Source organism: Garra rufa, chromosome 17, assembly GCF_049309525.1.
Source record: "Garra rufa chromosome 17, GarRuf1.0, whole genome shotgun sequence".
In the NCBI taxonomy this organism is placed as follows: domain Eukaryota; kingdom Metazoa; phylum Chordata; class Actinopteri; order Cypriniformes; family Cyprinidae; genus Garra; species Garra rufa.
This window is the reverse complement of record NC_133377.1, coordinates 45,059,094-45,070,967: the sequence shown is the minus strand read 5'-3', so window position 1 is coordinate 45,070,967 and position 11,874 is coordinate 45,059,094. Positions and strand designations below refer to the sequence as shown.

Genomic DNA, 11,874 nt, shown 5'->3' with positions numbered 1-11,874 from the left:
GCCGTGATCGTATAGAGGTTAGTACTCTGCGTTGTGGCCGCAGCAACCCCGGTTCGAATCCGGGTCACGGCAGGCATTTTGTTCACTGAGCTCCTTTCTGCCACCTCCATTTTTCGTACGGGTGCGGTGCCAGTTAAACTATACCAACAACGCAGGCAGCAGAGGCTGGCTTTCGGGGTCAACAAAGAAGGCTCAAAGTGCACGAGTCACTGATAGGGTCAAAAGAGCTGAAGCCATCTTTGTTTGAGCCCGTCCAGGGTTTGTATCCCATCATGGACGAGAGAGCGCTGTCTTTCCATGCTGGCTAAAGAAATTTGAAGCTGCGAAGCTGGAAGCGCAAAGGCTGCCAACACAGACCATGACGAGGCGCGCTTCGTTACACTGCACGCTGGCGGGTGGCCAGATTGACTCTGCTCTTGACACTATAGTGTAGCTCTGCTGTGAGCAGAGCCCCCAAAAATACAGGTCACTCGCAAAGGTTCCCCTCCACGCAAATCTTTTGTAAAAGGCGAAAGATTTATGCGCTAATGACGAGAAACTCGAGATGTGTCTCTATGCCCTTGGACCTGTGCGCTCACTGTGGTAAACCACTACGCTCACCAAGGGTAATCTAGGGTGCCGACACCTGCCAACATGATTTTCGTCACCCCCCTCACTCCAAATGGGAGAGGTAAAAGTCACGAAAGTCCCTTCCCTCACCCAGTATTCACAAACCCGATCAAGGTAATGTCATCTCTTTTTTCATGCCCCCGTATTAGAGGCCAAAAAAAAATATTAAATGAAATAAAGCGGTCCAAATAATGACCCACTGTAATGTGTAGCATTCAAGATATTGAGAGACTTTCGCTCGTGGCAGGTCAATCTGGTATTTCATGGAGTAGGGGCTCGTTTTGGCAAGTTGGGTGCAGTCGCGTGTGCTGAGAGCGAAGAACAGCAAGCGCAACTCTTCGTTAGTATAGTGGACAGTATCTCCGCCTGTCACGTGGAAGACCGGGGTTAGATTCCCCAACGGGGAGAACTAGTTCTCTGCTGCTGTCGAACGACTCATCCAAAAGCTTTTGGTGCAGACAGAGGTCACAGAAGGAGTTCTGCTTCGAGGTCAACCGCAGCAGAAAACAATGCGTTGGCCGGGAATCGAACCCGGGTCAACTTCTTGGAAGGCAGCTATGCTCACCACTATACCACCAACGCAGGCGCTCGGTGCCAGATTTAAGCGGTCAGATAACAATGCTCGAATCCGGGTCATGGCAGCCCTTTGTCGTTGAGCGACGGGGACGTCCAGCTTCTTTTTGCCAACTCACCCTTCAGTTGGATTTTGCGCCTGAAGCTCGGCGGCATCCTGTGCTGCCCGCCTCGAGACGAGAGCAGGCGGTCCACATGCAGGCGTAGTCGTGGCCGAGAGGTTAAGGCGATGGACTTGAAATCCATTGGGGTCTCCCCGCGCAGGTTCGAACCCTGCTGACTACGGTCGGGCATTCCCCCTTTTGCCTTTAGCTTTTTGCTACGGTGGTTTGGCCTTCGCTCTCTCTGACGTAATTGCGTGCGGCCTTTGTCCCGTAGCTCCTGTGGCAAGTGAGTTTCTGCTGGGCGGCTTGTGGAGAAAGTGTTCTTATATAAAAAGTAAGAGGCGCACAAAACACAAGAGCCTGGATAGCTCAGTCGGTAGAGCATCAGACTTTTAATCTGAGGGTCCAGGGTTCAAGTCCCTGTTCGGGCGAAGGGCTATCTTCTTGTTGTCGCCCTCAGCTTGCAGTCGTGCCGGTCCAGCTCTGCCGTGTGGCGGGGTACGCTTAAAGATGTGATAGAGTTCACATAGAGTGTTTGCTATGCTGCCCCTTCATGAATGTTTCGTTGCTTGTGGTGGGCTGTTTTCCCCTTTAGGAGTTTTATGCTAGGCGATTTCAGTAAAGCGGTAGCCAGTTCATTGTTTTTTCAGCCAACTTTGAGGTTGACAACGGGACAGAGGACGTCGGGTCCGCCGTAGTCGTGGCCGAGTGGTTAAGGCGATGGACTAGAAATCCATTGGGGTCTCCCCGCGCAGGTTCGAATCCTGCCGACTACGCTCTTCGCCGGTGCTGAGGAGAAGTGGCCGGGCCCTTTTCTTCCGTGTCCCTAGCACGGATTTGTGTGCCCTCTCTCCACGGTAATAAAAAGCGCCGCTAGTACTTTTTTTTTCAATTCGGCCGGCCGGCACCACCAGATGTGAACCAGTGGGGCGCCGTGATCGTATAGTGGAGAGTACCTTGCGTTGTGGCCGCAGCAACCCCGGTTCGAATCCGGGTCACGGCAGGCTTTTTGTTCACTGAGCTCCTTTCTGCCACCTCTATTTTTCGTACGGGTGCGGTGCCAGTTAAACTATACCAACAACGCAGGCAGCAGAGGCTGGCTTTCGGGGTCAAAAAAGAAGGCTCGAAGCGCACGAGTCACTGATAGGGCCAAAAGAGCTAAAAGCCATCTTTGTTTGAGCCCGTCCAGAGTTTTTCTCGCGTCATGGACGAGAGAGCGCTGTCTTTCAATGCTGGCTAAAGAAATTTGAAGCTGCGAAGCTGGAAGCGCAAAGGCTGCAAACACAGACCATGACGAGGCGCGCTTCGTTACACTGCACGCTGGCGGGTGGCCAGATTGACTCTGCTCTTGACACTCTAGTGTAGCTCTGCTGTGAGCAGAGCCCCCAAAAATACAGGTCACTCGCAAAGGTTCCCCTCCACAGAAATCTTTAGTAAAAGGCGAAAGATTTATGCGCTGATGACGAGAAACTCGAGATGTGTCTCTATGCCCTTGGACCTGTGCGCTCACTGTGGTAAACCACTACGCTCACCAAGGGTAATCTAGGGTGCCGACACCTGACAACGTGATTTTCGTCACCCCCCTCACTCCAAATGGGAGAAGTAAAAGTTATGAAAGTCCCTTCCCTCACCCAGTATTCACAAACACGATCAAGGTAATGTCATCTCTTTTTTCATGCCCCCGTATTAGAGGCCAAAAAAAATATTAAATGAAATAAAGAGGTCCAAATAATGACCCACTGTAATGTGTAGCATTCAAGATATTGAGAGACTTTAGCTCGTGGCGGGTCAATCTGGTATTTCGTGGAGTAGGGGATCGTTTTGGCAAGTTGGGTGCAGTCGCGTGTGCTGGGAGCGAAGAACAGCAAGCGCAACTCTTCGTTAGTATGGTGGACAGTATCTCCCCCTGTCACGTGGAAGACCGGGGTTAGATTCCCCAACGAGGAGACCTAGTTCTTTGCTGCTGTTGAACGACTCATCCAAAAGCTTTTGGTGCAGACAGAGGTCACAGAAGGAGTTCTGCTTCGAGGTCAACCGCAGCCAAAAACTGTGCGTTGGCCGGGAATCGAACCCGGGTCAACTTCTTGGAAGGCAGCTATGCTCACCACAATACCACCAACGCAGGCGCTCGGTGCCAGATTTAAGCGGTCAGATAAGAATGCTCGAATCCGGGTCATGGCAGCCCTTTGTCGTTGAGCGACGGGGACGTCCAGCTTCTTTTTGCCAACTCACCCTTCAGTTTTGAATTTGAATTTATTAAAGGATAGCCCCTTGAGATGTAGCATCTCATTTTCAAGGGGGTCCCTGAACAAGCATAAACATAGGACACACATCATCAACAATACACTACATTACATTGTAGACATACATAACATGACAATACAATACACCAAATACAGACATCTTGCTCACACACTCCCACATATCACCCCCACCCCCATAATTTTAACAGAATAGAAATATTAAATAACATAGTAGGAATAACGAAATAACAAAATGGAGAAAGAAAGAATAACAATGGAAGAATCAATTAAGTAATTAACTAAAAACAAGAGCAGTTTGTTTTAAGATGTAAATATAGTGACCTCCTGAAACAATGTAAAGAGGTAATAGAACGCAAAGAAAGAGGGAGATTATTCCAATCAAATGGGGCTTTATATTGGAATGACCTTTTACCAACCTCTTTAGAGAGTCTAGGAACAAAGAAATAAGGGAAGTTAGTATGTCTAAGTGGGTATGGGGAGTTGTATGGAATCATAAGTTCTTTTAAATAAGGAGGACAATTCAAATAAATACATTTGAAAAGAAAATGGAACCAGTGAGATTGCCTTCTTAATTTGGGTTGTAGCCAGTTCAGAGAATCAAACATGAGGCAATGATGTGTTCTAAAAGGACATCTCAAAACAAATCTACATAAGGAATTAAATAATATAGTCAGAGATTTAAGGTGAGTGTCAGAGGTGTTTTGATAAACAACATCAACATAATCAATAAGTGGTAGTATCAGTTGTGTGATTAACCTTCTTCTGACATGAAATGTGAAACAGTTGATTGAACGGTAAAGTGAAGCGAGACAACCATATGCTTTTTTAACAATGTAATCAATGTGAGGTTTAAATGAGAGTTCGGGATCAATCCAAAGTCCAAGATATTTAAATGAGTCAACTTTGTCAACAGGGGATCCATCGGAAAAATAAATATGAAAATCAACTGACTAGGATTGAAGATGACGTATACTAAAAATCATACTACATGACTTCTTTTTGTTCAATACAAGTTTGTTCTTGCAGAACCAGTCTTGAGCCTTATCAAAATCGGACTGTAGAGAATTCTGGATCTGCACTATATTTGATTTAGAGGTGTATATGACAGTGTCATCGGCATATAAGTGGGTCTGACAGTTGGAGCAAATTTTAGGCAGATCATTAATAAATACAGAAAAAAGAAGCGGACCCAGTATGGAGCCTTGTGGAACACCCTTATCAATAGTTAAAAAGTCAGACTGATGACATTGAAAAACAACACATTGACGACGACCATGAAGATAAGCATTAAACCAGAGAAGAGCATTTTGATCAAGACCAATTGCAAAGAGTTTGTCAAGTAGCAGATAGTGGTCAACCAGATCAAATGCCTTAGATAAATCAATGAAAATTGCACCAGTAAAATTAGGTGATAGAATATTATTTGAGTTTAAGTACTGCGACAGCTGGTTAAAAATAAGCTTTTCAAAAGTTTTTGCAATTGTGCAAATAATAGAAATAGGGCGGTAATTATTTACATTAGATGGATCACCTCCTTTAAAAACGGGAGTGACCTTGGCACATTTCCAGATCGAGGGGATTGAACAGGTGGACAGAGACAAATTAAACAGGTCAGCAAGAGGATACATCAGGACATGTGCAACAAGTTTAACAAATTTAGCTTCAAGGCCATCAGGACCAGCACTAGTGTTATCTCTCAATTGACGTAAAGCAAGAAAAACATCGTTGGGCAAGATCTTTTTAAAGGAAAATGAATGGTCAGAGAAGGTACTAAATGAGGGGCTGGCGGTCCAATAAGAATCAAAGTGAAAGGAATTACAGATGGAAGAAAAATGACGATTAAAGGCATGAGGAATAAGTGATGGGTCAGAGATAGTTTCATTATTAAGATGAATCTGAGGTAGAACATTTTTGTTATTTCTGTTGAGAACGAGGTTCAGTCGTTTCCAGAATTGTCTTGGATTGTAAAAATTTTGTGACAAGCTTTCCTTGTAATAATTAGACTTTGCGTTCCTGGTTTTGACTGTACATTCATTCCTAAGTGATCTGTAAGTGTCCCAATCGGTAGAGTCCTTAGATGCACGATATTTAGCCCATGCTTTATCCCTCTGCTTAAAAAGATTAAGGAGTTCTGAACTAATCCAAGGAAGGTGCATACCTTTTACTCTGACAGTCTTCATCGGAGCATGTTTCTCAATAACGGAGTTTATTTCGGAGTAAAAGAAGTTCCATGCTTCCTCAACGTAAGGAATTAACTTAAATCTATCCCAATTAATAGTAACCAAATCATGGATGAAATTAACTTCATTAATATGTTTACATTGTCTAAATATAATAGATTTAGGAGGAGAGCGTGGAACTTTTATTTTCCAGACACAGAATATAATAGAATGGTCACTTAAACAATCAGACATGACTCCAGACTTAGCTATTCTGTCAGGATTAGAGACCAGAATCCAGTCAAGCAGAGATGAGGATCTAAGGTCAACTCTAGTGGGTTCATTAATAAGTTGTGTGAGATGTACACTATCAAATAAGTTTCTGTCCATATGAGAGGAGCGATGAAGCCAGTTGCTGTTGAAGTCACCCAGAATAATTAATTCATTATGGCTCCCAAGAGAATTAATGGTAGATAAAATGCACATGGTAGAATCAGCAGGAACAGAGGGAGGCCTGTAAATATTACCAATTGTTAGCCGTTTGTTTTCATGAAAAATTGTATTGATGAAAAGACATTCAAAATTTACTGGCTCAACAGAAGGACTGATATGGCAAGAAACTAAGTTTGATGCGACATAGGTTGCCACGCCTCCACCTCTAGAGGACCTATCAGCTCTATATAACACAAAATTTTCAATTTCTATCTCATCATCTGTGATGTTATCATGAAGCCATGTTTCAGAAATAGTAATGATGTTTGGTTTATGAAGAGTAACCCAGGCTCTTAATAAATCAATTTTTGAGACAAGACTCCGAATGTTTAGGTGAATAATCTTCAGTCCCTTCACTAAATCAGTTGTATCTTATGGAAAAAATGACAGTTCAGGTGAAAAAAGTTTGAGTGGGGGAGATAAAGAGAGAGTGGGGAGCAAGAACAAGAATAGACAGAACACACACTTACAGACAGACATACAAACGCACACGCACAATGTAACGACACCATGAAAAGGTCTTAAATCAAAGACTCAGATTGCAGTGTTATACAAGTAGAAATAAGGAAGGGCCCTATTTAATTCAAAGTAGTATGCAGACAAAAATAAATAAATAAATCATATGGCCTACATTTGAATATCATGTAGCTTATAATCATACAGCCACAGAGAAACAATGTGGGACACCATTAACAAAGGTTATAAGGCCATATGGGCATCAAGGTGCAATAGTAAAGAAAAAGACAGCAGTCGTAAGGGCAAAAGTCCGTTTGCGACAGCATCGCGACAGTATCCGCTGGAACCAGGTAACATGACGTCACTGGCGGAGCAGTATACGGCAAACATACAGTGGAAGCTCACACACAAGTGATATGCAGCGGATCCATGGCAAAAAAGTTAGTTAAGCAAGTAACAAAACAAAAAAAGTGAAAAACTAAGAGGCACCAGGGAAGAGTAACAACTCAACAATGTTCCGGTTGTGTGGAGAGATCCAAAAGTGAAAGTTTGCAGTCAGGAATTGGATATTAGCTGCCAACATTAGCAGGATGAGTTACTCACTTTTTTTAGAGCTGTCATGGGGACGGTCCGGTGGAATCCATGGATCTATCCGTGGTGGAGTCACTGAAGAAAGTCTCTGCCTCATCGGCGCTTCTGAAGAACTTTGGTTTTCCATCCACAATAACTCTCAGCGTACAAGGGTAGCGAAGAGAGTACCTGATGTCCGCATCCCGAAGTTTCTTTTTGAGAGTATCAAACTGTCGACGTTTGTTGATCAGAGCAACGCTGAAGTCGGGATAGATGTAGATTCGAGCTCCCTGAAAGGTGAGCTCTCCTTTCTCCCGTGAAAGGCGTAGAATTCTCACTTTATCTTTGAAGAGTAAGAACTTTGCAAGAATGGGCCGAGGAGAGGATCGTGAGCTGGAGCTGAAGGAGGGAGAACGGTGCGCTCGTTCAATGATGGGATTTGGATGGATTTTGCGCCTGAAGCTCGGCGGCATCCTGTGCTGCCTGCCTCGAGACGAGAGCAGGCGGTCCACATGCAGGCGTAGTCGTGGCTGAGTGGTTAAGGCGATGGACTAGAAATCCATTGGGGTCTTCCCGCGCAGGTTCGAACCCTGCCGACTACGGTCGGGCATTCCCCCTTTTGCCTTTAGCTTTTTGCGACGGTGGTTTGGCCTTCGCTCTCTCTGATGTAATTGCGTGCGGCTTTTGTCCCGTAGCTCCTGTGGCAAGTGAGCTTCTGCTGGGTGGCTTGTGGAGAAAGTGTTCTTATATAAAAAGTAAGAGGCACACAAAACACAAGAGCCTGGATAGCTCAGTCGGTAGAGCATCAGACTTTTAATCAGTGGGGCGCCGTGATCGTATAGTGGAGAGTACTCTGTGTTGTGGCAGCAGCGAATCCGGGTTACGGCAGGCTTTTTGTTCACTGAGCTCCTTTCTGCCACCTCCATTTTTCGTACGGGTGCGGTGCCAGTTAAACTATACCAACAACACAGGCAGCAGAGGCTGGCTTTCGGGGTCAACAAAGAAGGCTCGAAGCGCGCGAGTCACTGATAGGGCCAAAAGAGCTAAAAGCCATCTTTGTTTGAGCCCGTCCAGAGTTTTTCTCGCGTCATGGACGAGAGAGCGCTGTCTTTCCATGCTGGCTAAAGAAATTTGAAGCTGCGAAGCTGGAAGCGCAAAGGCTGCAAACACAGACCATGACGAGGCGTGTTTCGTTCCACTGCACGCTGGCGGGTGGCCAGATTGACTCTGCTCTTGACACTCTAGTGTAGCTCTGCTGTGAGCAGAGCCCCCAAAAATACAGGTCACTCGCAAAGGTTCCCATCCACGGAAATCTTAAGTAAAAGGCGAAAGATTTATGCGCTGATGATGAGAAACTCGAGATGTGTCTCTATGCCCTTGGACCTGTGCGCTCACTGTGGTAAACCACTACGCTCACCAAGGGTAATCTAGGGTGCCGACACCTGACAACATGATTTTCGTCACCCCCCTCACTCCAAATGGGAGATGTAAAAGTTATGAAAGTCCCTTCCCTCACCCAGTATTCACAAACCCGATCAAGGTAATGTCATCTCTTTTTTCATGCTCCCGTATTAGAGGCCAAAAAAAATATTAAATGAAATAAAGCGGTCCAAATAATGACCCACTGTAATGTGTAGCATTCAAGATATTGAGAGACTTTAGCTCGTGGCGGGTCAATCTGGTATTTCGTGGAGTAGTGGCTCGTTTTGGCAAGTTGGGTGCAGTCGCGTGTGCTGGGAGCGAAGAACAGCAAGCGCAACTCTTCATTAGTATGGTGGACAGTATCTCCCCCTGTCACGTGGAAGACCGGGGTTAGATTCCCCAACGAGGAGACCTAGTTCTTTGCTGCTGTTGAACGACTCATCCAAAAGCTTTTGGTGCAGACAGAGGTCACAGAAGGAGTTCTGCTTCGAGGTCAACCGCAGCCAAAAACTGTGCGTTGGCCGGGAATCGAACCCGGGTCAACTTCTTGGAAGGCAGCTATGCTCACCACAATACCACCAACGCAGGCGCTCAGTGCCAGATTTAAGCGGTCAGATAAGAATGCTCGAATCCGGGTCATGGCAGCCCTTTGTCGTTGAGCGACGGGGATGTCCAGCTTCTTTTTGCCAACTCACCCTTCAGTTGGATTTTGCGCCTGAAGCTCGGCGGCATCCTGTGCTGCCTGCCTCGAGACGAGAGCAGGCGGTCCACATGCAGGCATAGTCGTGGCTGAGAGGTTAAGGCGATGGACTTGAAATCCATTGGGGTCTCCCCGCGCAGGTTCGAACCCTGCCGACTACGGTCGGGCATTCCCTCTTTTGCCTTTAGCTTTTTGCGACGGTGGTTTGGCCTTCGCTCTCTCTGACGTAATTGCGTGCGGCCTTTGTCCCGTAGCTCCTGTGGCAAGTGAGCTTCTGCTGGGTGGCTTGTGGAGAAAGTGTTCTTATATAAAAAGTAAGAGGTGCACAAAACACAAGAGCCTGGATAGCTCAGTTGGTAGAGCATCAGACTTTTAATCTGAGGGTCCAGGGTTCAAGTCCCTGTTCGGGTGAAGGGCCATCTTCTTGTTGTCGCCCTCAGCTTGCAGTCGTGCCGGTCCAACTCTGCCGTGTGGCGGCGTACGCTTAAAGATGTGATAGAGTTCACATAGAGTGTTTGCTATGCTGCCCCTTCATGAATGTTTCGTTGCTTGTGGTGGGCTGTTTTCCCCTTTAGGAGTTTTATGCTAGGCGATTTCAGTAAAGCGGTAGCCAGTTCATTGTTTTTTCAGCCAACTTTGAGGTTGACAACGGAACAGAGGACGTCGGGGCCGCCGTAGTCGTGGCCGAGTGGTTAAAATGATGGACTAGAAATCCATTGGGGTCTCCCCGCGCAGGTTCGAACCCTGCAGACAATGGTCGGGCATTCCCCCTTTTGCCTTTAGCTTTTTGCGACGGTGGTTTGGCCTTCGCTCTCTCTCTGATGTAATTGCGTGCGGCCTTTGTCCCGTAGCTCCTGTGGCAAGTGAGCTTCTGCTGGGTGGCTTGTGGAGAAAGTGTTCTTATATAAAAAGTAAGAGGCGCACAAAACAAAAGAGCCTGGATAGCTCAGTCGGTAGAGCATCAGACTTTTAATCTGAGGGTCCAGGGTTCAAGTCCCTGTTCGGGCGAAGGGCCATCTTCTTGTTGTCGCCCTCAGCTTGCAGTCGTGCCGGTCCAGCTCTGCCGTGTGGCGGCGTACGCTTAAAGATGTAATAGAGTTCACATAGAGTGTTTGCTATGCTGCCCCTTCATGAATGTTTCGTTGCTTGTGGTGGGCTGTTTTCCCCTTTAGGAGTTTTATGCTAGGCGATTTCAGTAAAGCGGTAGCCAGTTCATTGTTTTTTCAGCCAACTTTGAGGTTGACAACGGGACAGAGGACGTCGGGGCCGCCGTAGTCGTGGCCGAGTGGTTAAGGCGATGGACTAGAAATCCATTGGGGTCTCTCCGTGCAGGTTCGAATCCTGCCGACTACGCTCTTCGCCGGTGCTGAGGAGAAGTGGCCGGGCCCTTTTCTTCCGTGTCCCTAGCACGGATTTGTGTGCCCTCTCTCCACGGTAATAAAAAGCGCCACTAGTCCTTTTTTTTCAATTCGGACGGCCGGCACCACCAGATGTGAGCCAGTGGGGCGCCGTGATCGTATAGTGGAGAGTACTCTGCGTTGTGGCCGCAGCAACCCCGGTTCGAATCCGGGTCACGGCAGGCTTTTTGTTCACTGAGCTCCTTTCTGCCACCTCCATTTTTCGTATGAGTGCGGTGCCAGTTAAACTATACCAACAACACAGGCAGCAGAGGCTGGCTTTCGGGGTCAACAAAGAAGGCTCGAAGCGCACGAGTCACTGATAGGGCCAAAAGAGCTAAAAGCCATCTTTGTTTGAGCCCGTCCAGAGTTTTTCTCGCGTCATGGACGAGAGAGCGCTGTCTTTCCATGCTGGCTAAAGAAATTTGAAGCTGCGAAGCTGGAAGCGCAAAGGCTGCAAACACAGACCATGACGAGGCGCGCTTCGTTCCACTGCACGCTGGCGGGTGGCCAGATTGTCTCTGCTCTTGACACTCTAGTGTAGCTCTGCTGTGAGCAGAGCCCCCAAAAATACAGGTCACTCGCAAAGGTTCCCCTCCACGGAAATCTTTAGTAAAAGGCGAAAGATTTATGCGCTGATGACGAGAAACTCGAGATGTGTCTCTATGCCCTTGGACCTGTGCGCTCACTGTGGTAAACCACTACGCTCAACAAGGGTAATCTAGGGTGCCGACACCTGACAACATGATTTTCGTCACCCCCCTCACTCCAAATGGGAGAAGTAAAAGTTATGAAAGTCCCTTCCCTCACCCAGTATTCACAAACCCGATCAAGGTAATGTCATCTCTTTTTTCATGCCCCCGTATTAGAGGCCAAAAAAAATATTAAATGGAATAAAGCGGTCCAAATAATGACCCACTGTAATGTGTAGCATTCAAGATATTGAGAGACTTTAGCTCGTGGCGGGTCAATCTGGTATTTCGTGGAGTAGGGGCTCGTTTTGGCAAGTTGGGTGCAGTCGCGTGTGCTGGGAGCGAAGAACAGCAAGCGCAACTCTTCGTTAGTATGGTGGACAGTATCTCCCCCTGTCACGTGGAAGACCGGGGTTAGATTCCCCAACGAGGAGAC

The 11,874-nt window shown here is 46.9% G+C and overlaps 13 non-coding genes across 13 annotated transcripts; 9 read left to right on the top strand and 4 right to left on the bottom strand.

Moving 5' to 3' along the window:
* Window positions 1-72, top strand: trnah-gug (transfer RNA histidin (anticodon GUG)). Its single transcript has one exon. It is a non-coding gene; the product is annotated as a tRNA-His (tRNA).
* Window positions 73-431: 359 nt separating this feature from the next.
* On the bottom strand, window positions 432-546 carry LOC141290381 (U5 spliceosomal RNA). The gene has a single exon (XR_012340124.1). It is a non-coding gene; the product is annotated as a U5 spliceosomal RNA (small nuclear RNA).
* An 839-nt stretch (window positions 547-1,385) lies between these two features.
* trnas-uga (transfer RNA serine (anticodon UGA)) lies at window positions 1,386-1,467 on the top strand. Its single transcript has one exon. It is a non-coding gene; the product is annotated as a tRNA-Ser (tRNA).
* A 177-nt stretch (window positions 1,468-1,644) lies between these two features.
* trnak-uuu (transfer RNA lysine (anticodon UUU)) lies at window positions 1,645-1,717 on the top strand. Its single transcript has one exon. It is a non-coding gene; the product is annotated as a tRNA-Lys (tRNA).
* Window positions 1,718-1,980: 263 nt separating this feature from the next.
* trnas-aga (transfer RNA serine (anticodon AGA)) lies at window positions 1,981-2,062 on the top strand. Its single transcript has one exon. It is a non-coding gene; the product is annotated as a tRNA-Ser (tRNA).
* A 587-nt stretch (window positions 2,063-2,649) lies between these two features.
* On the bottom strand, window positions 2,650-2,764 carry LOC141290380 (U5 spliceosomal RNA). The gene has a single exon (XR_012340122.1). It is a non-coding gene; the product is annotated as a U5 spliceosomal RNA (small nuclear RNA).
* A 4,983-nt stretch (window positions 2,765-7,747) lies between these two features.
* trnas-aga (transfer RNA serine (anticodon AGA)) lies at window positions 7,748-7,829 on the top strand. Its single transcript has one exon. It is a non-coding gene; the product is annotated as a tRNA-Ser (tRNA).
* Window positions 7,830-8,475: 646 nt separating this feature from the next.
* LOC141290382 (U5 spliceosomal RNA) lies at window positions 8,476-8,590 on the bottom strand. Its single transcript, XR_012340125.1, has one exon. It is a non-coding gene; the product is annotated as a U5 spliceosomal RNA (small nuclear RNA).
* Window positions 8,591-9,428: 838 nt separating this feature from the next.
* trnas-uga (transfer RNA serine (anticodon UGA)) lies at window positions 9,429-9,510 on the top strand. The gene has a single exon. It is a non-coding gene; the product is annotated as a tRNA-Ser (tRNA).
* Window positions 9,511-10,284: 774 nt separating this feature from the next.
* Window positions 10,285-10,357, top strand: trnak-uuu (transfer RNA lysine (anticodon UUU)). Its single transcript has one exon. It is a non-coding gene; the product is annotated as a tRNA-Lys (tRNA).
* A 263-nt stretch (window positions 10,358-10,620) lies between these two features.
* Window positions 10,621-10,702, top strand: trnas-aga (transfer RNA serine (anticodon AGA)). The gene has a single exon. It is a non-coding gene; the product is annotated as a tRNA-Ser (tRNA).
* Window positions 10,703-10,856: 154 nt separating this feature from the next.
* Window positions 10,857-10,928, top strand: trnah-gug (transfer RNA histidin (anticodon GUG)). Its single transcript has one exon. It is a non-coding gene; the product is annotated as a tRNA-His (tRNA).
* A 360-nt stretch (window positions 10,929-11,288) lies between these two features.
* LOC141290379 (U5 spliceosomal RNA) lies at window positions 11,289-11,403 on the bottom strand. The gene has a single exon (XR_012340121.1). It is a non-coding gene; the product is annotated as a U5 spliceosomal RNA (small nuclear RNA).
* Between the last annotated feature and the right edge of the window lie 471 nt (window positions 11,404-11,874).